Source organism: Salvelinus fontinalis, chromosome 5 (genome assembly GCF_029448725.1).
Source record: "Salvelinus fontinalis isolate EN_2023a chromosome 5, ASM2944872v1, whole genome shotgun sequence".
Classification (NCBI taxonomy): domain Eukaryota; kingdom Metazoa; phylum Chordata; class Actinopteri; order Salmoniformes; family Salmonidae; genus Salvelinus; species Salvelinus fontinalis.
The window spans coordinates 18,363,099-18,387,951 of NC_074669.1; the positions used below are offsets into that span (position 1 = coordinate 18,363,099).

The 24,853-nt window shown below is 41.3% G+C and overlaps 1 long non-coding RNA gene across 5 annotated transcripts in view; it reads left to right on the plus strand.

Moving 5' to 3' along the window:
• LOC129855254 (uncharacterized) overlaps positions 1-24,853 on the plus strand; it is a 126,489-nt gene that overhangs the window by 67,752 nt on the left and 33,884 nt on the right. Inside the window, exons 1-2 of one of the 5 annotated variants that reach the window (XR_008759456.1) lie at positions 678-692; positions 803-931. The exons of 1 other annotated variant lie outside the window; for it this stretch is intronic. This is a non-coding gene — a long non-coding RNA (uncharacterized LOC129855254). Of the gene's footprint in view, positions 1-579; positions 932-1,738; positions 1,940-24,853 lie in introns of those variants that run through there. 3 more of the 5 variants (XR_008759458.1, XR_008759454.1, XR_008759455.1) reach the window with 3 other exon arrangements.

The following is a 24,853-nucleotide window of genomic DNA, read 5'->3' on the forward strand; positions in this document are numbered from 1 at the left end:
CCTCCTCCATCCTTCCTTTCTTAGTCGAAGTCCATGCAGGATGTGCAGAGATGGGGGGGTATGTTCTATGTAGACTGAGCTAAATTATTTTTGTGGGGGGGAAAAATATTTGCTTAAGCATCATGTTTCAAATGTCACTGTCATTGCATTAGGTAGTCATAGTTAGTTGTAGTAGTTCTGTGTGAGTATATTCTGTAGATGTAATGCTTTCAGGAGGGCTAACGATGTATTTCACTGACTGTTCTTGATGTAACACAGTGAGCACTGCATGCATGAAAAAGTGACTCAAGCAAGCAAAGGTTTGATAAGCAACTGTGCTGCTTCTATTTGGCCTGTTTATTTGAATGCAGAGAATGCATTGTGCTTGTCTGAAAAGCTTAGCTACATAGAATCTCCCCCTCCCCAAGGTCACTTGCAGTGTCCCAGCTCTTATTCAGATATGGCTTATCAATTTTTTCACAAGCCCTCTGTTTTCAATGCAAAGAATGGGCCTTTCTGGAGAATGGCCGTCCGGCCTAGTACCATCCCTCATTCAGGGCCCTTTTGTGCTGCCCCGTTTAAAGAAGCTGTCATGTTCTCTGTGCAGTTGCCAGGGAAGGCCAAATCTAGAGTGCCCCAGAAGTGACAAAAAGGAAACTTTTTTGTTTGCCTGCCATCGTGCGGACTGAGTCAAGGAGGAATTTTAGCAACATGTAATTTACTCTTGGGTCTTTTTACTGTACGTAGCTTTAGAGATGGTAATTTCTCCCTTTGTCGGTGTGAAAAGATAACCATCAATCAGTTGTCAATTGGTCAATTGCAGAGGTGATGAAAAGGAAGGGGTTGAACAACCCCCTCTCTCTGGCTACCTAGAGTATTCAGGAGCCTTGGAAAAACGTGGCAGCTGGAGCAGAGCAGGGAGTGGATCCGTCACACAGGTACAGCAGCCACGGTAAGATCTCTCATCAGCCTTTTACTCTTCAACTGCTGCAGTGGGTTTAACTTGGAATAATTCATACCTGTTTTACAATTGTAATGTTGATGTTAAATTTGCAAACATTTAAGGGCTCATTTGGTTTATTACTTAAATGCATATGCACATTTAGTTTATTATATTTGCTCAAATTATATTACAATTAAGATGCATGTGCATGGCAGTGTTTCTGTATTTTTCTGAAATATAATTCACATAAAAATACATTGTTTTTATTGTAAAATTGTTATAGTGAAGGGCACAATTTTACACACTGATTTGTTATGCTGAACTGTAACAAGCACACATTTTTATAGCAGTACAGTATTTAATGATAGTTATCATTTTGAAAGAGAGCTGAGACTGGCTTATGTGGAAGTGTCTCTTCAGGGTTATCTCCAAGTGGAGCATATCTGTAATGTAAAGCCTGTCTGGTCTGAACCCCCCCCCCCCCCCCCCCCTACAAAATTATTGTGAAGTGTGCGGCAATGTGAAAACATCCTGACACCCCCCTCACCCTCAGGCCAGTTCCACCAATATTGATTTTGGTTTACGTCTGCTCTGTCCGCCGCTCAATGAAAAGGATTACAGGCCTGCGAAAGGATGAGATATCATCAGCTTGTAATCCAGCCCATGGTTTCCTAGCTACCGTATTGTCTATTCTGTTCCGCTATGTGAAAAATGTTGAATATCAACAATGAGTTTCAGTGCTGTATTGTTGAGTTTTGTATGAACTAATCTTGCCTCACTAAAAAAGACCTACAGCTTGGACAAAAGTCTATAGCCAGTGCATTCCTAGCTCCCCTTGCACTAAGGCAGGCTGAGGCAGAGAGGAAGACATTTTAGTCTCTCGCTCTTCTAGTTGCTAAAGCGCTGGGCTGCCGGGCTGTGGGAGTCATGAGGCGGCCCTGCTTCACTCGATATGGGCTCAGGGGGAGAGAACCATGGATGTGCAGGTCTAGGCCCTTAGAGCAGTGAGGGGGAAAGGTAAGCTGTCCGCTGACTGCTACTACACGGCTGTTTCTCCTCTTGTCAAGCTACAGTATGCTGGTGTTTCCTTCTCTCCTTCCCCCTGTCTCTGCCTTTCCCTCCCTCTTTCTTTCTGGTTCTTTGACCTTGTGAGGAAATTTGTTCTCAGATGCAAATGTAGGCATTGAGTGTGTGGAACGACTAAAGACGAGCATGCTGGCTGTTTTGATTTGGAATGCAGATTAACAATAACCATACCTCCTGAGGTGGTGCAGGTCTGGGCAGAGTGGGGCAAGAGCAGCTCGTGGCAGGCAAGGTGTCTTTGTTATGTGATCTCTCTCTTACTTCACTGCTGTTTGTAGACTAGAATAGCACCTGGAGGGGGTGAGGGCGACAGGGCTGGTCTATGACGGTACCTTTTTACATTTGGCACCTGCATCAGCCCAAATTTAAAAGAGTTATGTCTCTCGCTGAAATGTGCACATTCATTTCAGTCAAACGTTTATTTATTTCTCCTTTCTTCAGCCGCTAGTGTGCAGAGTGACAGACCATAGCCAGCCTGTCTGAATGGGGGTGGGCCACTTCTCACTTAGATGACATGAGGGAATGTCTAATTTAACGAGCAGCTTAAAATCATTTGTTGAAGGAAAATAGAGACTTAGAATTGCAGTACCTCGGAATGCCTGTAGTATTATTTCTCTAATTAATATTTTTATTTTTATTTTATTATATTATGCCGTTATTACTGGTTTTGTGTATTGTTTTTGTGTAACTGATGTACATATTAAGTCAGTTATTAGTGTTTTTCTAATCCCAGCAAAGTTAATTCTATGAGAGGATTGGGAGTATTACTTTGTAAGCAGGTCTTTCTAAATGGTGGTGTGTGTGTGGGTGGAGGAGAGATGCAAGGAGGATGTGTGTTTGATGTAGGGTGGTGGGATAGAAGGATAGAAGGGAGGCTTGGCTCTCCTCTCGGCCGTGCTCGCTGGAGAGTGCGCTTCAGTGGCTTCGGGCTGCTTGAGGTTGGCTTCCACGGAAACAAGGAGTTGAAGGGGGGACTGAGACCGTTTTGGTTGGCTTAACCCCCACCCCCCTCTCAACACAAACACATACCACACGCACACACCGACACACACTACCTTGAGTCATGCTCTATCCACGGCCCCGCACAGCACTGGGGCCTGAAGTTTTCCCCACCCTTGCCCATCATTGTCAGACAATTATAGGGTGGAACTGAACTAGAAAATCTGGTACAATCCATCAATTAGTACAAAGGGTTTTCAGTGTAGTGTAAAGGCAGGGATGCAGGAGCCCTTGCGGCTAGAAAAAATGGTCCTGATTGGGCACGGACAGTGGATTTTAGTGCTGCTTGGATACACCGTAAAGATGCTGCCTCCGACCCCTACAGGTCTGAGCAGCAGAGTACCACATTACAGGGCTCCTTTCTTAGGACTCCTTTGTGTATGTGTGTATTTTTTTCCTCCCTCGGTCTCTTCATCATCCATTTCAGCCATTACGTGCACTCAGTAAGAGTACGCCCTAACAAAAGGCCAAGTTGTCAGCAGTGCAAGAAAGTGACATTGTTAAAAAGAAATAGATGTTAATGTGGTCCAGTGATGGAAAGCCTGGCGGACAGTGGATGCGCTCTCCTTTATGTTCCACGTATGTTTTGGTCCAAAAAGCACATCTGTTTCCATGCCTGGTGTTTTAGCATGGACATTAAGTTGGTGTTGGGGGCTGGTGGGTGTAGTGAGTGTAGTGGAGGGAGATGAGAAGATATAGCTGCTGGCAACAGCTCCATTCACTCAAACTTTTCAACTCTAAAAAGCATCTACCATTTTTAAGTCTCTGTGTGCAGTTGGAAGGAAGTTGCTAACTGGCACTAGCGCAAATGCTAACTAGTGTTAGGATAATGACTGGAAGTCTATGGGAACAGCTAGAACGCTAGCTTTTCCTTTCAGTCATTATGTTAACGCTAGTCAGCAATGGCTCGCGAAACTACCTCTAACTTCCTTCATAGTTGACACAGATTTTTTATTTTTTTGCCAAAATCCCGAACCATCCTTTAAAGGATTTCCAATCAAAGAAGAAACACAATTTAACATTTAAAAAAAAAACTGATTCACTGAATTGATAAACCAGTCGTTTATCAACATAATACACTGTAGATGAACTCTCTGGCATATTATACAAATATACTTGGCTTCAAATAATATTATTATGTATTCTGTATTTACTATTTTGCTTTTGTTGCAGTCATTTTTTTGTAAAAACTTTATTATAGATTTTTATACCCCTTTTCGTGGTATCCAATTGGTAGTTACAGTCTTGTCTCATCGCTGCATCCTCCGAAACATAACCCAACCAAGCCACACTGCTTCTTGACACAATGCCCACTTAACCTGGAATCCAGCCGCACCAAAGTGTCAGAGGAAACACCGTACACCTGGTGACCGTGTCAGTGTGCACAGCACCTGGCCCGCCACAGGAGACGCTAGTGTGCGATGGGACAAGGACATCCCTGCCAGCCAAACCCTCCACTAACCCGGACGATGCTGGGCCAATTGTGGGCCGTCCGGTCATGGCTGGCTGCGACAGAGCCTGGACTCGAACCCAGAATCTCTAGTGGCACAGCTAGCACTGCAATGCAGTGCCATAGACCACTGCACCACTCAGGTAGCTTGTTGTGGTAATTTAAGTGTATTATTTTCTTTGGTTTTGGAGCTTAGGACTCTTTCTATTCTGCTGTTTTCTGATTCAAAATCTCAGTAGTGCTTTTGATCAGCTTTAACATGTTACAAATTCACTTTGATCACAGAATTTAGTTTATTTGCAATGAGACTTCAAAACAACTTGTGTACATGCCTAGCCTTCTAAGGTCTTGTGAAATGAAAAATACTTAATTTTGGGCATTATTTGTAGTCATTTATGCCGAAGTAGCAAGCAACTCTTCCCCAGCTGGTATAGAAATTAGACAATTTATTGTTTTAATCACCGTTGGGTTTTGTTAACCTCTCTCGGATAGGTGGGATGCTACCGTCCCACCTGGCCAAAAGCCAGTGAAAATGCAGAGCGCCAAATTCAAATAAATTACTATAAAAATAAATTACTATAAAAATCTGAAAATATTCTCAGGTATTTGTTTAACTGGGTTGCACGCAAACTCTAATATCAAACCAAAAAGTTGAGTGGTGTGAGTAACTTGATGATGATGATGTAGTGAGAGTGACACACTAATGACTGACTGTTTGTCCTCGTTAGTTGTGCTCTGCTCTACAGCTGACTAGTTACTCCAGTGCTAATGAAGGTAGCAGCCAGTCAGAAAACAATGAGTGCAGGCTGAGCAGGCTCACTAATGCTCTGTGTGCTGCCGGCGTGCCCCTCATCCAGGAAGCCCCCCAGCCCACCCTCTCCTCTCCTTCCCCTCCTCTCGCCGGGCGCAGCTCTCCTCATCCAGGCCTAACCTCACAGGAGCTGCTTTCCTTTTGTTTTCTGCAGCTTTGTGTTCATCCTCCTCACACTCTTCTCTCCTCTCAAGCCCCTCTGAACTGAGACTGCCAAATTAGCTATTCAATATGTGCAATTTGCGGTGGGGCTTTTTGTGATGTGAACATCTATCCTCAGGGTTGAGAGCGCAAATCCCCCTCATTGCGCCGCGCTCCTCTCCCTCTCTGGACAGGCGGAGAGAGAACCTAATCTCCTGCAGCGGCCCTGACCCTGGCTCACACCGGCCATCGGCAGCTTCCGCAGGCGCCACATCCCAACAAGGAATTTACTCTACATTAGCATAGGAGGAACTAAGCCTCTTTCCTGCCTCAGTCCACAAAGAGAACCACAGTAGCCTCTCCACATGAAGCGCCGTGCTCGTGTGATGTCTGATCTACACCTGTTTCAGAACAGCGAATCGCTTTCAGGATTTTCAGGATGGAAAGTAGCTAGCTGCGTGAACAGTCAAAATAATTTGTGAAATTGAAAATGTGTGCAATTTAGTTTTTTTCAATGTTTAGTTTGAAAACAAATACAGGTGACTGTAGTAAATCTAGTCAGAGTTCTTTCAAATCAGATAAGCCCTATCTAACTTTTCCTCAGTTTGGACTGCTTTCCAGTTTCCAGTTCATGCTGGGGATGTCAGTGCTGAAATGAGAGGGGATTGTTTTTCCCAGTAGAGGAGAATAGAGTGTTTAGGCATGATCTGTATGTGGCAGACCTGCAGGCCCAGCCAGCCAGGCCCAGCAGCTCAGTGGGTGTCATAGGAATTCTGCTTGCATGTTGGTCAGTACTTGAAAATGTTCCCTGTTCAAAGAAGGGATATAAGGGAAATAGGATTAGAGGGAAATCAAATGGCCAGTTAGATGAACAATAATACTTTTTGAATAGCAGATTTCGTCTGCCGCTAACTCTACTGAGATAACACTGATGATTGAAATGTGGGATTTTACTGTCAGGGCAAATCTCTTTCAATATGCAGAATGTCAAACACACAGTGAGGTGTGTGTTTGTGTGCTTTGCCCGCACACATGAATGTGTGTGTTTGTGTGTGAGAGAGAGAGAGTCTATGTCTGTCTTTGTGTGTGTCTGTCTGTGGGTGTGCTAGGCTGTATGTTGATGACAGAGATTCCTGGAGTGTCCAGAGGCAGCCTGGAAGTGCTGGCTTGTCCCCAGGGGATGGATGACAGGCAGGCAGACCCGGCTTGCAGGGTGTTCCCAGAGACTGGAGGTCAACAGCAGGCAGGACACTTCTCCGCTCCCACATGGGAAAAGGGTGACTGTGCTGCTCACACCACAAAGGGCTGGACTGTCTCAAAATAAAGATGTATGGGTTTTTAATGTTCAACTTCTGATGGAATTTGGGTACATTTCAGATGGGTCAGATCTTTCCCATGGTGGGAGACATTAGTGAATAAGATATTCAGCATTTTTGCAGTTCATCCCATACAATGAAATGTGTTATTATGTCATTCTGTTATACCATGTCATAACTGCTAATTTGGATGATATTAAGCCAGTTACTGAACCATGTTAGTGGAACTGCAGCTGGGTCTGTTTTGGATTGGAAAGGTGACAAAGACTTCTGCTGTGTCTGTCACTATCTCTGATAGAAACCTCACGGGTGTTAGGTGTCATTGGCTGTATGCTGATATGTGTGGTGGAGAAGATGGGTTACAGAGCTGAGAAGAGCCTTATTAGCCCACAGAACACACTATCCCACCACCAGCCCTCTCTCTGGGGCCAGAGGAATCTCCACCACTCACAGACTGATGAAAAGTGAAGCCACCGCAGGGCGCTGAGAAAATGAGAGCCATTACCACCACAAAAACACGGTCATTTGGATATAGAATGGAAGTCGGTGAGGCGCAGGCAGGGGCTAAGATATGGAGCTCGGTATTACAAAAGAAAAGGCAAAGGGGAGACTGCAATTTACTCTGAGACTGGCCACCTGACCGTGGAGAAGACCAGTAATCAGTAGAAAGGATTGGGATGGGGAGTGCCCTGGTGGAGATCTGTGGTGCATCACGGAGGCCCAACAGCATGCATCTCCGCTTAAACAGTCCTTTAGCTATGATGTCATCTTGCAGGACAGGCCAGGGACCTGCAGGCCAAGCTAGAGGAACTGGAGAGGAACTCCATCCAGACACCCTTACCTCTGATGTGGTTCCACCTAATATCACATAAAACCATAGCATGAGATCAATGCGAAGTAATATCGCTTGATGGCTAGTTTGGATAAAATTATACGGAAAACGTTTTTCTAAAATTAGCTATCCGGATAAGTAATTACCCTAGTCTCTATTGTAGGTAAATTCTCCCTCCTGTATAGAGTGAAAGTGATTTAATTTGGGTACAGATGTGATTTATTGCGCATCGATAGCTTCATTTAAGTTGGCAGAAAATGACAGGAAACGGTAGCAAGTCACAGCTCGCACTTGATGTTCATTGTGTATACAGCTGAATCAAAAATCAATCTGCTTCTACATCTGCCATCTTGAGGGTTAAGGGACACAGATGGCTCCATCGCTGGCATCCCACCAAAGCCTGGTGTTAATCGGATGCCAAGGCTGAAGAGGGAAAGTTTGAATTCTCCCTTGTTCCTTCGTTAAGATCTCAGGTCCCCCTGCCACCAGATGTGACCGATTGCACGTTGTTGCAATCTGGGTTTAATCACGCATCATTGACAAAATGACACTCCTATGGAAGGGCTGAATAGGAAATTAAAGCATTTTAGATAACGTTCATAATTGACTAAATTGTTTAAGCCCCCAGATCACATGTATAATCTCTGCCTCACATGACCGTGCTGAAACGAAGTGCCTTGTTTGATCATTAATGATTTGGACACTAATCACATTTCCAGTTAAGTTTGTTTTGGGTCTTTGGTTCAGAGCGATAGGAATATAGAATGATGATCATCATAGTCCAACTTTGGCTTAAACTCCATTTAAGTGATAATTGGTCTTTCAGCAGGCAGCTCTAGGCGATGATGATGAACTCTGAGGGCCAGTCTATGTCCATCCACTTTTCACACTCGGCAGTAAATTATGTAACATTTGCTGTAAATAAAGGACTAGTTCCCCATTTAAATTTGAAAGCATGTTGGTGTTATCCAACCCCTTCAGGCTATTGGGCTTTTATAACCCAAGATCGTCACTGTTGGTAATATTAAGTGGAATTTTTCTCTCATCAGTCATAAAGTGGCTCTAAATGCTAACGCGTATGAATATGTACATTTTGTGTATGGAAATGTCCTATTTTACAAAAGAAAGGCTAATCCTCTTTAAAGATATTGAACTTAAAATTCATCTCATTGGAGCCTCTTGCTTGGTCCCCATTTAACCTCCTTCAAAATATAGATATGATGAAAATTATAAGACTACAGCTTGATCTTAAATGATTTCTACTCAGGGTATGAGGATCATTTCGAGGCTTCATTGCTAGGTGTTTTCGCTCTGTTTATGTGCTCCAGTATCAGGTGCTTACGAATGAATAGAGCTCAAAGTTGAGCTTCTCAGTCTATAGCAATTCTCCAATGCTCTGTGTGAACCAAGTCTTAACAGTGGTGTTCCAGCAGTGTACACAGTCTCACATATCATTATTTAGAACTGGATGATCAATAATTGAGAACCATTGGACGAGAGGAATACCATTATGTTGACAATATACTCTGCATAGGGTGCGCAGTGTAATGTGGCTTGTTGTTTAGCTACTCCAACACTCTTTTAATCTGCAACTCTATTTCATTTCTTTTGTTACCTCTAATGAGCAAGTTTTTTAATCTTGGGGATTTTGTCAATGAATCCATTAATTTACAAACGCAGTGTGTGCTTTTACAAAATGTATCAGGCAGAAATTATAGCTTCCCCCATGCGAGGTAAATCAGCAAAGTAATTTTTGTTTTGTTTTATTCTTATCTGGTCATTTAATTGCTGCTATTGTCTCATTAGGAGGACGCAACCATGAATGATAAGAGAAGTTGAAGTGAACGTTTTTTCTCAGTTTGCTTTGAATGGTTTCAGTTTGAAGACTGGCTTGTATATGATCTCTGCCAGCGCTGGTATTGTAAGCACTGCTAAACAGTACAGACAACATTTGCCAAATGCTGCCTTTGCTGTTTAACAGATAATTCAAAAATTCCTCTGCAAATTATCCAAATTTAATTAGCAATATAAATGCCAGAAGGAGCACATTATGTGCAATTGTCTTGCTATCTTTCCAGAAATGAGTCTTTTAAAATGAATTTGCTGTATCAGTCATCTTTAAAATATTTTTGATCACTGAATTCATAGTTTCCATCCTGTGTTTTCTTTAAGGTATTCATTGACATAGGTGATTGCCTCTTAATTACTAGCACAGCCTCCTCCTATTCACTCCTATTAATTCATGTTTTCTGGCACAGTCCCAAAAGGCAGCCTTGCCCTATATCTTCTAATTACTTCTATAATTGAATTTGCTCACTGTTTCTGGGCTATGTTTTTAAGTGCCTGTTTGTTCCGAGGGTTTATTGTGTCTTTGTGTGACAGCCCTCTGCAGACAGAACATGCATAGCCATCTTTCCTCATCAATTTTCCACAGCCTGAGTTCTTTCTTTCTCTATTACTTGCACCTCCAAACCCCAGACATATGATGGGTTAGTGAAACAGGAAGGAAATTAATTAGTAAAGGGGGAAACAATTACCCTGACTACTTCTCGTCCAGTCATTAGTACTATAACCCAAATATGTGAACAAATAAATCCTCCATAATGTTTCTTTGTCACTGAATGCAGTTTTATGGAGTTGATCCTTATACACTTCCAGTAGCTGCTCAGGGTTGGTAAATAGAAAAGCTTTATACTATTCCAGAAATGTGCCACAGAGTCGTAAATCATATGAATGACCATATTAATGTCAGAGAAGCCATGAACCTGATCAGGAGTGGCTATAGGAAATGTGAATGTAACCTTGATATGTTCAGATAGACAATCAGGAGGAGCCTCTGCAGAGCTATGTGGACTCTGCTCTCTTAGTGCACCAGTGATGAATTAAAAGGCATGTTGCATAATGATAGAGACTAACAGAAGGAGCATTGAGGATGCCACAGGGCTGAGGGTCCAGCACAGTCCTGTGTGTTGTGTCCCTGTGAGTGGGGCTGAGAGGAATCTCCCTGACCGTTCCCTGTCCCTCTTATCTTCTTGGTGCTATCGAGGCCAGCCGACGACAAACCGGCAGTCCCCTGATGGGCCTGGAGGGCTCATTGTCCTCATGTCAGGGGGCATTATCCCACCGCAACGTCCGAAAAATTATTCCCCAGGCCTGACAGTGTGTCTTTGAAAAAACTTTCCCTCACTCTCATTGATTTATTTTCCCATCCGGCTCCTATCTCGCCTGCCTTTTGTTTCCTTATCGTTGCTTCAGGTTATTATGTGCAAAGTATTGACAGGAGCAGGAGGCCGTGGTCGATGGAGAGCTAATGCATCCGTAATCCCGCCTTTGTTACGGAGGAATGTTTCACTCGGGTCTCCGATGGGGAGAGAGGCGCAAAGCTGTTGATCCCGATTTTATTTGTTGGGAAGCCCATCCATCAATCAAACTGGAGACCATCTGACTGCTGAATGACACAGGGACTCGGCTGAAGAAATTTGATAACAGCAGTATTGTCAGAAGGCTCCGCTCACTCTCTTCGATAAGAAATACATTTGACTGGAGCAGATAAGCACATGAGGATTAAAGCCTTTAAGAGAGTGGGTTACACACATGCCACAAGAGTTTTTTTTTTTTCAAAGAGCTTTGGTGTAAACGATACTTTTGGCAAACAACACAAAAATACAGATTCAAAGTGTGCTGCTTGTGATAGCGCAGGATATGCTTGGATTATTTATAAGGTTCCTGATAGTGACAGCAACCCCTATAGGTATGTGGCATTTTGAGCAGACAACTGGGAAGGTGCATAAAGTAATAAGCTTAGTGCTGTGGCATGTTGTCATGCTCTGTGAGAACCATTGTTATGAATGGCATACGTATAACAGTATGTTATGTGTCATACCGGCTACTGTATAGAGAAAACCTACTTAACATGTGACTCTGATCTGGAGTGGATTGTAATCCAAAGACAAACCAACAACATTATCATCACCACCATCTAGAGTAGTCTCTTAATCGGATTAATGGTAGGAGAAGGGTTAAATCCATCACGGATATTATAGTTAATCATCTAGGCATGAGGTAGCCAGCAAGCTTCTTAGAATGGCATACCTTATTCAGGACTGGGTACAGTACCTTTGTTATATGGAGAAATTAACTTTGTGTATTAGCGCTGAACCAGTGTTTTGATGTCTGGCGTTCTCAGGTTGTCTATACTAAGACCATATAAATCATTTTAGTAGAATTCCATAGGGTTCGACAACTATGATTATTATACAGATGAAGTAATTAAAATAACAGAATAACAATATTTTCTCTAATGGCATATACAAAATAAATTTGAAGAGAATACTTGAGTATGATCATATCAAACATTTGCCCAACTCTACATTTTCCATTTTCCAAAGTAAAAGGACAACAACCTGAAAAAAGATTTCAGAAGAAAATCCAAAAGAAATCCTGAAATTACCAGAGGGCAAAAAAAATGGAGGCTATTGTGACCCGTGCATTAACACACTATGATTAAGTTAGTTTTTGTGTTCATAATGACTAGAGGCTAAGGAGTCAGAAGAGGGGGAAAAATCAATGTAAGAGTGCTGGAGATTAGCCTGACAAATTACATGCGCCTGGCTACTCCATTGTACATCACGGCCTCTATAGTCTAAAGAAGACGCCACAAGATGGAGCTGCCAAATGGCGTATGGACTCCAAGATCATTTTTATTGATTTTGCACATACGTCAATGGGGGTAATTGTGGGTAGTCCAGCGACCCTGCATGTTGGATGTATGTCAGGTCCTGACAGAGACAGACAGCTGTCATTGTTCCTCTGTCCGGGCCATTCACACTCCCAGACACACTCACTTAGAAACAGACCTCTTCTTTCATTTCCATTATAACAGAGGATCTTGTGTCTTGGTCTACTAGTCAGTTCATTACTGCTAAAAGTATGACAGATACTTTGACATTGTTCAAAATCAGCACCTGAAAATCTGAAGTGGTAGCTATAATCTGCAATGTGCACATATTGAAGTGAAAAGTTATCAAAAAGACTCAGAAAACATTTTCAATAGTGAACAATTTCAGCAATAAGAATTGAATGTCCGAAATGATATACACAGGAATTGACCATAAAGTGTAGCTAACTCTTGTTACATGCTATTAGTTACTAATTGATTATTAATGTGATGTAATAAAAACAAGGATTTAAGTAGATTACTTACAAGAACAGATCCAAGCTATACAGGAGCAGTATGTTTATGTTTTCCGCCAGCCTCAAGCTTACTCTTGATTGATATTCATCTAACAAATCTGCTTGTTGCGTCATAATGAAATGTGTGCGTGTAACGTGATAAGGGTTGGCAGCGTGGGATCATTTGATTCTATTAGCCTGCATCTGATGTACCACCGAGTTACATGGCAACGTTAAGCATAGCAGATGTTAACAGTGGGAGGTAAAGTGCTGACAGCTATAAGTGTTCTCTGGCAGTAGCACGTACACACACACACACACACGCGCACAGGAAGGCAGATGTTGCATGCACTTGCCACAAGTTTCCCCCATTCCTTTCTTTATGGCATTTAAAGTATCAGTACAGCACATTGGGATCTTTCCCATGGAGTTCCTGCCATTCCAAATGGTGAGAATGAATGTCGTAGGCCTCCATAAGTCAAGGGCTCTCTTTGCTTTTCACAGACAGGTAAACGCCAAAGATTTATCTTCCCGTTGGTCACAGGCCTTTATGAGCTAGTTGTGAAATTCTACAACTAGTGTTTAAAGAAGGGGTAAGAAAGCTAAGGAACTGAGAAATGTGTGTCAAGTCACGGCTCATCTGATGGTAGAGGCTACTGTGTCTCAGGTCTTTCTGGTGTTCTCACATTAGCTCCATGGTGTGATGTCTCTCTCGCTTTCTCTCTCTCTGGCTCTGGCTGTAGGCTACTACTAGACTCATACAGGACTGGAAAGGCAGGGTGGCCCTCATTCAACTCACTTCACATATGTTTGTCTCCATTTTCTTTGAATATGATTTCAAACCTACAGTAAGATTTGTATGTCTCCTGGAAATGTGAAAGTACATGTGGTGTGTGTGTGTGTTGGTGCTTGACTGTGTTCTTTTTAGAAAGTCAGGTGTCACCCAATTCAGTCAGTATCAACTGGATGCTTTTGTTATGCTTCTTTATTGAGGTGTCTATAATAGCCTATAACTAAGAAAAAGTGAAAACTGTACAGTTGAAGTCAAAAGTTTACATACACCTTAGCCAAACACATTTAAACACAGTTTTTCACAATTCCTGACATTTAATCCTAGTAAATATTACCTGTCTTAGGTCAGTTAGGATCACCACTATTTTAAGAATGTGAAATGTCAGAATAAGAGCAGAGAATTATTTATTTCAGTTTTTATTTCACATTCCCAGTGGGTCAAAAGTTTACAAACACTCAATTAGTATTTGGTAGCATTGCCTTTAAAATTGTTTAACTTGGGGCAAAAATGTTGGGTAGCCTTCCACAAGCTTCCAAGAAAAAGTTGGGTGTATTTTGGCCCATTCCTCCTGACAGAGCTTGTGTAACTGAGTCAGATTTGTAGGCCTCCTTGCTCGCACACGCTTTTTCAGTTCTGCCCACACATTTTCTATAGGATTGAGGTCAGGGCTTTGTGATGGCCACTCCAATACCTTGACTTTGTTGTCCATAAGCCATTTTGCCACAACTTTGGAAGTATGCTTGGGGTCATTGTCCATTTGGAAGACCCATTTGCGACCAAGCTTTAACTTCCTGACTGATGTCTTGAGATGTTGCTTCAATATATCCTCATAATTTTCCTTCCTCATGATCCCATCTATTTTGTGAAGTGCACCAGTCCCTCCTGCAGCAAAGCATCCCCACAACATGCTGCCACCCCCGTGCTTCACGGTTGGGATGGTGTTCTTCGGCTTGCAAGCCTCCCCTTTTTTCCTCCAAACATAATTGTCATTATGGCCAAACAGTTACATATTTTTTTCATCAGACCAGAGGACATTGCTGCAATAAGTACGAACTTTGTCCACATGTGAAATTGCAAACCGTACGTACGTTCATCTCTAGGAGACAGAACGCGTCTCCTTCCTGAGCGGTATGACGGCTGCGAGGTCCCATGGTGTTTATACTTGTGTACTATTGTTTGTACAGATGAACGTGGTACCTTCAGGCATTTGGAAATTGCTCCCAAGGATGAACCAGACTTGTGGAGGTCTACAAACATTTTTCTGAGCTCTTGGCTGATTTCTTTTGATTTTCCCATGATGTCAAGCAAAGAGGCACTGAGTTTGAAGGTAGGCCTTGATATACATCCACAGGTACACCTCCAATTGACTCAAATTATGTCAATTAGCCTATCAGAAGCTTCTAAAGCCATGACATCATTTTCTGGAATTGTCCAAGCTGTTTAAAAGGCAGAGTCAACTTAGTGTATGTAAACTTCTGACCCACTGGAATTGTGATACAGGGAATTTTAAGTGAAATATTCTGTGAACAATTGTTGGAAAAATGACTTGTGTTATGCACAAAGTAATGTCCTAACCGACTTGCCAAAACTATAGTTTGTTAAAAAGAAATTTGTGGAGTGGTTGAAAAACGAGTTTTAATAACTCCAACCTAAGTGTATGTAAACTTCCGACTTCAACTGTATATCTTTCATTACTTATAACCTGAAATAAAAGTGTGTGCCCTTAGAAGTAACATTGTTCATGTCAGTAAATATATTTGGCACAAGTGGACATTTAAAAAAATTACACTTGAAAGGACATTTGAGGGGCTGTCAAAATTAGCGTTTTATTTCTCTGAACATTTGTATTTCATAATTGAAATATAGAATTTGCAGTAGATACATAATAGTGAGCATTGGTATTTTTCCACAGATGGATACACAATGCCACTCAAGCTTCTCTTTGTACAGCCACTTACCCAAAAACATGATTTTGTTTGTGTGTGTGCAGTAGCAAGGGAATGGTCTTCATTTTTACCAGATTCTCCCAGCTTTCACAAACTCCACCTCAAGATAGCCATTTAGACTAAAGCCCTGGACGGCGATCAAAACAAAGCTCTATCAAAGGCAGCTCAGCCCTGTCAGATGGTGGTCCAGCCTTGTGTGTCTGGAGCATACTTGTATCTGCATGCTCCTGGCCTAAAAGCAGCAGAGAGGCCAATCCTATCCCGGCCCGCGCTTAATGCTCTATGCCTGGTGCCAGCTAGGCCTGCCGACCAGGGTGAAGGGAGCCATGTCTGTCCCACCTATGGCTGCCTAGTGCCTTCCCCACGCCCCGGCATCCTCCTTTGCAGCCGGGCGCCAGCCCCACTCCCAGGCTGTCTGGAGCTCTTCCCAAACGGATGGAGGATACGGTCAACAGCTTAGATGGATGCCACTTTAGGTCCCGCTGGCCTGTGGAAATCCTACTGGAAAACTGTGCTGTGTTTTCATGGATGTGCTACGGATGTTTTGTTACATGGTTTATACAGTGGGCATCCAAAGTATTCACCCCCCTTGGATTTTTTCACATTTTGTTGCATTACAAAATGGGATTGAAATAGATTTATTTGTAAAAAGAAATTGTCAATGATCTACAAAAAATACTCCAGGTGACTCTAGGTGACATTATATTTGAATGTCTACCTCTTCTTCTGCCCCCCACACATAAAACTTCTGTAAGATCCCTCAGTCAACTACAAAGACCTGGGAGCTTTTCGAAAGCCTGTGATTGGTAGATGAGTAACAATAACAAATCAGACATTGAATATCTTTTTAAGCATGATCAGGTTAATAATTATGCTTTGGATTATGTGTTATAATTATGCTGTGGATGAAGATGGCGCTGCAATAGATAGCTGCCGTTTTACGGGCTCCTGACCAATTCTGTTATTTTCTGTGATTTTGTTCTACATAATACTTCCGCAATCATTTCCTATGACCAAAAATAGCTTATGGACATCAGAACAGCGTTCCCTAACCTCGGTTTGGATGAAGATTTCTCACTCAACGAGTCGGTAGCTGTGGACATACTACTCGTTCCTGACCAGGCCCTAATCCCCTGGACTCAAAAGAGGAAGAGACGGCACAAGAGAGGCAAACGAACGGGCTCCGTGACGCGATTACGTCGACGAGTAAAGGACAATGATAATATAATTTACATCTAGCTGGTTTTTCTCTGAGGTGTGTGTCTCTTTGTTAACAACACCTGGTGCGAGATCGCTAATGTTTAGGAAGTCTCAAGGTTTTGCTCACCTGAGTTAGAATACCTCATGATAAGCTGTAGACCATCCTATTTAGCAAAATAGTTTATTAAAAAATGTGTAGCTGTCTGTTTACCACCACAAATGGATTCTGGCACTAAGACTGCATTCAACAAGCTTTATAGGGCCATAAGCAAACAAGAAAATGCAAATCCAGAAGCGGCCCTCCTAGTGGCCGTTGATTTTATTGCAAATAAACAGAACTTTTTACCAGCATGTCACCTGTGCAACAAACGTCTCAATCACCTTCACTCCACACACAGAAATGCAAACAAAGCTCTCCCTCACACTCCATTTGGCAAATGTGACAAAAACGCTATCGTCCTGATTCCTGCTTACAATCAAAAACTCAAACAGGAAGTACTAGTGACAATACGGAAGTGGTCCAATGAAGTGGATGCTAAGCTACAGGACTGGTTTGCTAGCACAGACTGGAAAGTGTTCCAAGGATTCATCCGATAACACATCAGTCACCAGCTTCCTTAATAAGTGCATCGTTAGAGGTATATCAAGCCTTTTTTTAAATATATACTCAAAGCTCCATTATTAGCTTTTTTAACTACTCCTATAGAAATGGTAGTCTGTCAGGGACTCAGCAGGAAGGTCTGATTTCACTATTATTAAAACAATACCCAGATGGCAAATATAAAGGTCCAGTCCATTTTAAAAACTGGAGGCATCTTACACTTCAATGTTCTGATGCAAAAATACTAGTGAAATGCAGAGCACTCAGAATAAAAAATGTTTTACCAGGTATTGTTCATTCAGATCAGACAGGTTTTTTTACATGGACGATACGTTGGAGCTAATACACAACTACTAGAAATAATAGAACAACATGAAACATCTAAGAAGCCAGGCCTGGTATTCATAGCGGATTTGGAAAAGGCTGTCGATAAAGTAAGACTGGATTTTAAATATAAATGCCTAGTTTTTTTTTCAATTTCGGTGAGTCTCTTATTCAATGGTTAAAAATAATGTACAGAAACCCCAGGTGTAAAATAGTAAAAGTGGCTACTTCTCCAAAAGTTTTGAACTGCCAAGAGGAGTTAAACCTGTCTAGGATCAGCGTGGCGCTAGCGGCACCCCCCCCCCCCTCACTGAAAAACCAGTGCCGCGAAATTCAAAAAAAATATTTTTTTAAAATATTTAACTTTCACACATTAAAGTCCAATACAGCTAATGAAAGACACAGATCTTGTGAATCCAGTCAACATGTCCGATTTTTAAAATGTTTTACAGGGAAGACACAATATGTAAAGATGTACATCTATTACCTAAAAACACATTAGCATAATCCACCATCTTTTATTTGTCCACCAACACCAGTAGCCATCACCAATTCGGCTAAACTAAGATATTTATAGCCCCTAACCAACAAAAAAACTCATCAGATGACAGTCTGATAACATATTTATGGTATGGGATAGGTTTTGTTAGAAAAAAGTGCATATTTCAGGTAGATGGCATAGGTTACAATTGCACCCACCGTCACAAATGGAATAGAAAAACTACTTAGAGCAACGTGTTTACCTACTTACTAATCATCAAACATTTCGTAAAAATACACAGCATACACGAATCGAAAGACACAGATCCTGTGAATACAGACAATATTTCAGATTTTCTAAGTGTCTTACAGCGAAAACACAAAAAATCGTTATATTAGCATAGCACATAGCACATAGCAGCCCAGCATTGATTCTAGCCAAAGTGAGCGATAACGTCAACATCGCCAAAAATATATTAATTCTTTCACTAACCTTCTCAGAATTCTTCAGATGACACTCCTGTAACATCATATTACACAATACATATAGAGTTTGATCGAAAACGTTTATATTTAGCCACCAAAATCATGGTTAGACAATGTGAAATGTAACTCAGCTGGTCAGAAAATGTCCTTGCGCCACTTAGACAGTGATCTACTCTTATACATAAATACTCATAAACGTGACTAAAAAATATAGGGTGGACAGGGATTGATAGACAATTTAATTCTTAATACAATTGCGGAATTACATTTTTTAATTTATCCTTACTTTTCAATACAGTTTGCGCCAAGCGAAGCTACGTCAAAAAACATGGCGTCCTAAGCCACTAAAATGTTTCGACAGAAACACGATTTATCATAATAAAAATGTCCTACTTTGAGCTGTTCTTCCATCAGTATCTTGGGCAAAGGATCCTTTCTTGGGAGTAATCGTCTTTTGGTGGAAAGCTGTCCTCTTGCCATGTGGAAATGCCAACTGCGTTCGGGATGAACTGAAAAGCGTGCCCAGTTATTCACATCGTTTCAAAAATAAATGTCCCAAAATCGCACTAAACGGATATAAATTGCTATAAAACGCTTTAAATTAACTACCTTATGATGTTTTTAACTCCTATAACGAGTGAAAAGATGACCGGAGAAATATAACAGGCTAAACTAACGCTTGGAACAGGAGAGGGTCGGAGTCCTCCACGCGCGTTACGCACCAAGAAAAGACTTGCTAGCCTCAGGGTTTTTTCATTTGTAGTGCCTGTGAACGCGCAATCGACCCCATTGGAATCGTCATCACGTAAAGGCATCCAGGGGAAGACGTAAGAAGTGTCCGTATAGTCATAGCAATAACAGTGCCCTTTTAACTGACTTCAGAACAGTGGCCAACATTTCTGAAATCTGACTCCATGTCAGGGAAATTGCTGTAGAATGGGCTCTGTTCCACTTAGAGACAAAATTTCAACTCCTATAGAAACTATAGACTGTTTTCTATCCAATAATAATAATAATATGCATATTGTACGATCAAGGATTTTGTGGGAAGCCGTTTCAAAAATTAACCAATTAGCATAAATAGTCTCAACAGCGCCCCCATCCTCAACAGGTTAAACAAGAGTGTCCGCTGTCACCATATCTACTCGTTATGGCCATCGAAATGCTAGCTGTTAAAAATCAGATCAAATAACGTTAGAGGATTGAAAATCCAAGGCTTAAAAACAGAGGTGTCCATGTATGCTGATGACTCATGTTTTATAATAAGTCCGCAAGCTGGATCCCTGCATTGAAGATCTAGATAACTTTTCTAGCCTCTCTGGACTAAAACCTAACTATGACAGGCATCCCATATTACGTATTGGATCTTGAAACTTTTACATAACCCTGCAGTTTACCTATAACATGGGCTGATGGTGAAGTAGACATATATGGTATTCATATCACAAAATATATAAATGACCTCTCCACAATGAATTTCAATAGAAAACGCGTAAAAACAGACAAGATCCTGCAAACATGGAGAGGTAAATACCAGTCTATTTATGGAAAAATGACACCGATTAACTCCTTAGTCATATCTCAGTTTACTCACTTCAAATCAAATTGTATTTGTCACATGCGCCGAATACAACAGGTGTAGACCTTACATCTCACTTACTTATTGTGCTGCCTACTGATGATCTGTTTTTCAAATCATATGAGCAAAGAATATTACGCTTTATCTTGGATGCTAAACCATACAAGATAAAGTGTGCCTATCTATATAATGAATATGAACTGGGTGGGTTGAGATTACTAAATATAAAAGTACTAAACCTCTCAAAAGTTTTACTTGAATCCAAAAGGGTTCTCAAGTAGATTGCTAAGAAAAGCTCATCCCTTGTTTAAAAATGGTCTTTATGCCTTTGTGCAGATTGCATGTAGTAACCAAAAAAAGTGTTAAACAAATCAAAATATATTTTAGATTTTAGATTCTTCAAAGAAGCCACCATTTGTCTTGATGACAGCTTTGCATACTCTTGGAATTCTCTTAACCAGCTTTCTTCTTAAAGCATTTGAGCCAATCAGTTGTTGTAACAAGGTAGGGGTGGTATACAGAAGATAGCCCTATTTGGTAAAAGACCAAGTCCATGTTATGGCAAGAACAGCTCAAATAAACAAAGAGAAATGACAGTCCATCAATACTTTAAGACATGAAGGTCAGTCAACGCGGAACATTAAGAACTTTGAAGGTTTCTTCAAGTGCAGTCAGAAAAACCATCAAGCGCTATGATGAAACTGGCTCCCATGAGGACCGCCACAGGAAAGGAAGACCCAGAGTTAAATCTGCTGCAGAGGATAAGTTAATCAGAGTTACCAAGCTCAGAAATTTCAGTCCAAATAAATGCTTCAAAGAGTTCAAGTAACAGACACATCTCAACATCAACTGTTCAGAGGAGACTGTGTGAATCAGGCCTTCATGGTCGAATTGCTGCAAAGAAACCACTACTAACGGACACCAATAAGAAGAAGAAGACTTGTTTGGGCCAAGGAACACGAGCGATGGACATTAGATCGGGGGAAATCTGTCCTTTGGTCTGATGAGTCTAAAATTGAGATTTTTGGTTCCAAACGCTGTGAGACGCAAAGTAGATGAGCAGATGATCTGCGCATGTGTGGTTCCCACCGTGAAGCATGGAGGAGGTGTGATGGTGTGGGGGTTCTTTGCTGGTGGCACTAACTGTGATTTATTTAGAATTCAAGGCACACTTAACCAGCATGGCTAACACATCATTCTGCAACAACACAAAATCCCATCTGGTTTGCGCTTAAAAGGGGCTATCAATTTTTTTCCAACAGGACAATGACCCAACACACCTCTAGGCTGTATAAGGGTTATTTGACCAAGAAGGAGAGTGATGGAATGCTGCATCAGATTACCTGGCCTCCACAATCACCTGACCTCAACCCAATTGAGAGGGTTTGGGATGAGTTGGACCATAGAGTGAAAAAAAAGCAGCCAACAAGTGCTCTGCATATGTGGGAACACCTTCAAAACTGTTGGAAAAGCATTCCAGGTGGAACTGGTTGAGAGAATGCCAAGAGTGTTCAACGCTGTCATCAAGGCAAAGGGTGGCTACTTTGAAGAATCTAAAATCTACTGTATATCAGGACTGTGCTTTTCAGCTAACCACCACACTATGGTGTTTGGCCTGATCCCCTGCGACAATGAGACAGCCTATAGGGAGGAGGTCAGTGACCTGGCAGTGTGGTACCAGGACAACAACCTCTCCCTCAATGTCAGCAAGACAAAGGAGCTGATCTCTGACTACAGGAAACCCATGTATATAGCCAAGTTAACATTACTCATTGTGTATTTATTCCTCATCTTATTATTTTTCTATAATTTTTTTCTTTATGCATTGTTGGGAAGCATTTCACTGTTAGTCTACCCCTGTTGTTTACGAAGCATTTGACAAATAAAATTTCATTAAACTACCCAGACACAAAAACGATATAGTCGTTCTTCTGAAGTGAGCTGCCGGACAGGAAGGAAACTGCTCAGGGATGTCACCATGAGCTAAATTTCTATGGCAAGACTTGAAAATTGCTGTCTAGCCATGACCCCCAACACCTTGACAGAACTTGAAGAAGTTTGAAAAGCATAATGGGCAAATATTGGACCATCCAGGTGTGCATTGTTCTTAGCGACTAACCCGAGAAGCTTCACAGCTGTATTCACAGCCAAAGGTGTTTCTAACAACATGTACTCACTCAGGGGCATGAATACTTATGTAATCCAGGTATATTACTGTTTAATGTTTCAATTTTTTAAGAGTATTATTGGAATTTGTTTTCCGCTGACATTACAGTGTTTTGTGTTGATCGTTGACAAAAAAAATCTAATTAAATCCATTTTAATCCCACTATGTAACACAACAAAATGTGAAGAAATCCAGGAGGGTCAATGCTTATGTCATAATGAACAAACTAATCATTCAAAATAAGCCCATTAATTCTGCCTTGTATTGGTTCATCTGAAGTACCTCCCCATTCACTTCTATAGTGAGATAAAAATGTGTTTGATTCAATTAAAATATAAAATTTCCTACACATCTTGATTTTCTTCCGCCTGTACCATAATGTGTTTGTTTTTTTGCTGCTGAAAATCTGTACGTGATATCTGGGGAAAAAATGGATAGCTTGTTTAAAGATGTGGGATTGTACAGTAGCGTCCACCAGTCCAGTGTCTACTCTCTTCTACTGTACTTTGCTTGGTATCTCTTTCTGTGTGACGATGTGGCCAGCATCTAAAAGGTATCATTCTATGCTGCCTTGGGTGTCTTGGTTTGTCACTAAATTACTCGCCACACTTAATTACAGAGGATGAGGTGAACGCCTCATTTCTCTTTGTTATATGCTAAGCAGTCAGCAATCTCAAACAAAAGGGCCCTGGCTCTGGAAACTCTAGGATTTGCTGCTGGGATTATAGTCTCATGGATAATGATGTGTGGTCAGCAGAAGCAAAGCTTTATTTTAATTCAAATTGGCCAGTAAACAAACCCATTGGTATGTCTGATGGTTAGAGTAACTGTCTAGTAAGCGCTGTGGTAGAGTATCGCCACTTAGCTGGATCTATTATGTGTGTTTTACAGTGCAGGTCTTCTGTTATGTTGCTACGTGTCTGTTTGCCACGTGGGGCATCTCTAACTATTTTTACTGGTAGTCAGGTTCAAGCCAGTTCAACTCTATTGTCTATTGATTTACACTGTCTATGTACTCTGTGTCACGTAGCTGTAAGATGGGATATGAAAATGCTAGTAGCATGCATAATTCTGTTGAGATTGTTTGAAATTGCATAGGTATCGCGTTGGCTTCCATACCTGGGAAAATACAGATTATCAGATAATATGACTGGACAGTGCAAGTCATGACAATTCACATAAGTATCAGACATCTTGGCTGAGTTAATAGGATTATGTCAGCCTTCATAATGCTTATGACCATTATTACAGTCTGTCACAGCATATTATGACAAGTGTTTTGTCACTCAGTCATTACTGTGCTATGCATTAGAGCACTCCCAGTGAATACTTACCAGGCTGAGTGTGAGTTATAGGCATATAGTGTATGTCAGTGGTTTATGGCAGAGGGGTGTGTTAGGTGGGTTTACTTTGTGCGTGGGTGGGTGGGTGGGTGGGTGGGTGGGTGGGTGGGTGGGTGGGTGGGTGGGTGGGTGGGTGGATGGGTGGATGGGTGGGTGGGTGGATGGGTGGGTGGGTGGATGCCCAGTTATATTTGAATGCCCAGTTTTTCATCTGAAATGTGTTAGAAGTGTTTTGAGCATCACAGAATGCTAAGTGAACTCTCTCAGACATACTGCTATTAGACTCTGCCTGGAAAACAATGAGCTGTGGCATTGAATCATTTCTCTCTCAATGTAGTTTTAATTAAAATCATACAAAGACGTCCATTGTACAACTCATTTGACTTTTATTTGTATTGTTTCATTATTTTATTTCACCTTTATTTAACCAGGTAGGCCAGTGGAGAATAAGTTCTCATTTACAACTGCGACCTGGCCAAGATAAAGCAAAGCAGTGCAACACAAACAACAACACAGAGTTACACATGGAATAAACAAACATACAGTCAATAACACAATAGAAAAGTCTATATACAGTGTGTGCAAATGAAGTAAGATTTGGGAGGTAAGGCAATAAATAGGCCATAGTGGCAAAATAATAAAAATGTAGCAATTAAACACTAGAGTGATAGATGTGCAGAAGATGAATGTGCAAGTAGAGATATTGGGGTGAGAAGGAACAAAAAAAATATTTTAAAAAATCTAACTTGGAGATAAAAGTTAATAATGTGATCTGTGGCAAAACATATTACTAACAGTAAATCTGTTAATCCTCTTGACAATAATACTCAAAGCCAAGAATTTTCCTTGACTCTCAATTGAGAGGAAGGAAAATGGATTGATAGTGAGTTTTGAGAAAAACATGAAACATTTTCAGATTACTGTTGGCTGCACTGATTTAAAACGAGGTGGAGGCAGCCAAACATTTTGTCACTCAACTCCTCCATAATATTCCTATTACCCGATAACTGTTTCTGTTGTTGTTATTAGACATCCCCTTCATAATCTGTTCAACTCCCTCCATTTTTTGGGTGCACCTTGCAAGCTAATTAACGGATAGAATTTTGATTTAAGTCATTACTGCTCACACCTTTGCAGCAGCAGCACCTCAGAGATTAACAGTGAACCGTGTTCTATAAGAAGACAAAGCCCTTGCTGCCACTGGAGTG